The sequence below is a fragment of the Pangasianodon hypophthalmus genome, chromosome 4, assembly GCF_027358585.1.
Source record: "Pangasianodon hypophthalmus isolate fPanHyp1 chromosome 4, fPanHyp1.pri, whole genome shotgun sequence".
Taxonomy (NCBI): Eukaryota; Metazoa; Chordata; class Actinopteri; order Siluriformes; family Pangasiidae; genus Pangasianodon; species Pangasianodon hypophthalmus.
In genome coordinates, this window is record NC_069713.1 from 9,510,858 (window position 1) to 9,515,084 (window position 4,227).

A 4,227-nucleotide genomic window follows, 5' to 3' on the forward strand; every position below is an offset into this window, starting at 1 on the left:
ATTATTTTCATTGTTTTACAAAGCATTATAGTCTTTTAAAATAAATAAACACTACACTAACACTTCAATTCAAATCAATATGTGTGCCCTTCTCTGGATACAGTAATCACTGAACAAGTAATAGCATCCCATGCATTTTTTTTGTGTCATTTTATATCCACTACTGACGTCACTAAATATGACGGCTCATTTGCTGTTCAATTCCTGCAGCTGTACCACCATTTCAGAACTACTGAAGTTTTTCTTACATTTTCTTACATTTCTAGCCTGGTACTCCACCGTCTTTAGATTTTCGTTGGGGCATTCTTGATATCTCTCTCAACTTTTCTTGTGATTTCTGTGTGTGCACATGGCCCTGCAGTCCCATGCCCTTACATGGGGCTTGGCAGGGCATTTCCATATGCTAATTACGCACAACAGGCACACACTTTCTATTTACAAAGACAACTGGATTCATCATTATAAGAACACAGCTGCAAACAAATGTGCAGTTTTAGAACACGTCATGAATCTGACGTAGACTTTTCTTAGGACCTTTCTTAAGAACAAATTTAAGAAAAAACTTAGGAAGGTATTGGTGAATGAGCAAATGCACACAAATGGCCGTTACAGCAAACATGGCTCTTTGCAACTCAAACAAGACATTTGCAACTCAAACAAGGCATTTATCCTGCAGGACTTTATACTGTCTACTAACATGGACTTTTTGTTTTAACTGAGACCTGGCTAAAGCCAGGAGAGAACATCTTTTCATTTTTATGGCGATGATACCCAGGTGTATTCGTCTGTGAAACGCAATGATCTCAGTAGGCTACGTGATCTTACCAATTGCCTTACTGCAATTAAGGCCTGGATGTCTGCAAATCTCCTCATGTTAAATGAAGACAAGACCTAAATCCTGGTTTTTGGGCCTGATAAGCCCCCTGGTTTTTAGCGTTACACCCTCATGTAGAAACCTTGGAGTAATCTTTGATCCCTGTTTGAACTTTTCTGTTCGCATTAGTAAACTTGTTCAAGCATGCTTTTTCCGTCTAAGAAACATTGCCAAGTTTAGATGCATTTTGTCTTTTAGAGGTGCTGAATTAATTCTTAACACTTTTGTGTCCTCCCATCTTGATCATTGTAATGCACTTTATAGCTGTAGCACGCCTTCAGCTTGTTCAAAATGCAGCTTCTCGTCTCCTAACAAAAACAAGACGTAGGGAGCATATTACTCCAGTTCTCGCTGCTCTTCATTGGCTACCCGTGAAATGCAGAACTAACTTTAAAATATTATTACTAACAAATAAAGCTCTACATGGGAAAGCTCCAGGATACATCTTAGAGTTGCTGTTTCTCTATTGTGTGAGCAAGCAGATTAGGTCATCATATCAGCATCTATTAGTCATACCAAGGACTAAACTGAAGCTAAAAGGGGACTGTGCCTTTGCTGTACATGCCCCTGCACTATGGAGTGTTCTTCCTTTGGACATTAGACTGTCAGAATCTGTAGAAATGTTTAAGTCATCTTAAAACCCTCTTTTATTCAAGAGTGTTTTATGATAAATGATTTTTATCATAAATTTTATGATTGCTTGTTGTTGGTTTTATTGTTAATTTGTTGTTATTATTTTTATTTAACTCTTTTTATGTATTTTGTGATTTTCACTCAAACTTTTATGGTGATAATTTGTATGTTTTTGATATTACCTTCCTTGACTTTGGTCTTATTTTTATATTTTTCTATATATTTTTTTACTCTTATTTATGTATTATTTTGATCCAAAAAAAAAAAAAAAAAAAAGAACTTGATTTCTGAAGCTCTTTTATTGTTGATTTGTTTATGGGAGACATAAATATGGTTTGTGGTTTTTCTTTTAAGCTTTGTGGATAATGTTTTTTTTTAAAGCCATACAGAAAAAGTGCATTTCATTAATGTTCTGTGAGTGAGTTCAAATCCACAAGTGTGGTATTAAGTGAACATGTTCATGTAAAAATGAATTAATCATGTGTGGGAAATAAAACCAGATGCCTCACATGTGTGAAGTTTATTTGTGAAAATAAATAATATGGGAGGGAAAAATTACAGGTAAAAATAAAGGTATCATGTTAAAAATGTTACATGTGAAAATAAATGAATTATATGACAAAATTATAAGGAAAAAAATCACATGAAAATAAAAACATGCACTACATGTGAAACAGAACATGTGAAATCTCTAAAAACCACATGTGTAAACTTCATGAGTCATGATTATTCATATGTGAAGTTCATGTGATGCTTCTGGTGTAAAGGAACCGATATAATAAAAGTGGAATTACTTTGCTTTAAAAGAAAATGTGTGTGTGCGTGCGTGTGCGTGCACACACAGCTTCTTGACTCCACAATGGGCCTTATTTATCAAGCTAGATATGAATGGATTTATGTGTAAATTGTTCATGCGAGCATTTAGACAAGAAATTTGGTATTCGTGAAAATTCAGAAAAACTTTTGTATCCTACTCATGCTAGTGAGCGTGTGGAAAAATTTATGTGTAAGAAGATTAACTAATGTAAACATCTTTTACTTTTAAAGCATTTAGCAGACTCCCATATCCAGAGCAACTTATAGAAGTGCTTTGGAGTCTCTATGAAAAGCACGCCCTCATGCTAGTACACTAGGTCAGGGACTAAGAGTACCATCAGGAAAAATGAGTGAAAACCAATAGTTGTATATTATTAGCATTAATTAAGAATATTAAAAAAAAAAAACTATAATCAGTTATAATTTATCCCTTAGTTCCAGGGAATTTATAATGCTACAGCATACAAAGACTATACAATTATGTGCTGCCGATGTTGTGGCAGCAGTTTGAGGAAGGGCCACATGTGGGTGTGATGGTCAGGTGTCCAGATACTTTTAGCCATATAGTGTACATTGAGATGTAATTTTACACTTATGAGTTTCATTGCATGCTTTATTAATAAAATATCAATAATAAATTAAAATGCACATAACTTGACTGATTGCCAAGAGAAAAACAACAGACTAATTATTAGGTTTATTATTATTAAACTTGACTAATTGGCGAGAGAAAAACAACTGAAAAGTCTGCTGACCTTTGAGATTTGTAACAGTGGGCACTTTGTAGGTTTAAATGAAAAATGTAAGGTGTACAATTATGTTTTTTCTCCTGGAAATGTAGTTGAGTAAAAGTACAAGTACTTACTTTCAGTAATGATGATCCGAAGTACAAATACTTTAAAATAATACTTAAGCGTAGTAAGTATAGTTTTTGTTTTTAAGATAGTTTATGCGGATAGCTGATCATTCTAGTGTGTGTTATGTGTAGCCTCTCGCTGTTCATTTTAGTGTGTTATATGTAGAATCTACAATCTACCATCTTCTGGATTTGTGTGTTATTTTGGGTCATGTTTTGTCTGAGGCTAAGAAATGCTAAGATGCTATACGTTCAGGGATCATTTCTATAGTTTCTAGCTAGGAAATGTGATTTGAAAGTGTTATGTCTCTCTAATCACAATGATGAGTTTTGATGCACTCTTCTGAGCATGAATCAGCTCTAGCCTAATGATTCTTTCATGGGCTTTAATCACTGATGAATGTTCTCTACTTCTTATGAGGTATGAGTGGAAGAGTACATGGTCAGAGTGACTGGTATTTTATTAGTTCCAAAGAAAAAAAGAGTATGTAGTGCTTATAGAAGTTTTATATTGAAAATATTAGAAATGGTTATGTAGATTTTCAGTTTAATGCTTATAATTGTGGTCAATAACTTAAGCTTGAGTGTAATTTTTAAAGGTACCACTGTGCCCATATAGTGAGGGTAAGAATTTAGTCCTACTCAGATAGTACTACTCAGTTTCTAAACTATGATGTGTTTTGCAAGTAAAAGGAGTGAGTTTCAGGGAGTTTCCCATTTTACAGGCACAACCAGCTGTCGCACTTCCTCACCATGTCTGGGGTCTCGTAAGCACCGAAACAGGACGCCGTGCTGCAACTTCAGTCGCTCCACTATCCAGTCCATTTCTGTTGTGGCCAGCTCATCTCATGCATCTTCTGTTTCTTGGGCCTTTCATGCACCTTAACGGCAGTCAACACCGGCCCGATGTCAAGATCTTGCATCTGAGGTTCCTGAAGCTCATTCCAGCTGTGTCCACAGATTTGGATTTTCAGCCTGGACTGAGCTGCCGAGTGTGCCACCGGCTTCTTGGACCTAACTGTGCAGACAGGCCACAAACAAACGTTTT

At 35.5% G+C, this 4,227-nt stretch overlaps 1 non-coding gene across 1 annotated transcript; it reads left to right on the forward strand.

The window, feature by feature from the left end:
* The first annotated feature begins 3,420 nt into the window (after positions 1-3,420).
* Positions 3,421-3,632, forward strand: LOC117597240 (small nucleolar RNA U3). The gene has a single exon (XR_004578149.1). It is a non-coding gene; the product is annotated as a small nucleolar RNA U3 (small nucleolar RNA).
* The last annotated feature ends 595 nt before the right edge of the window (positions 3,633-4,227 follow it).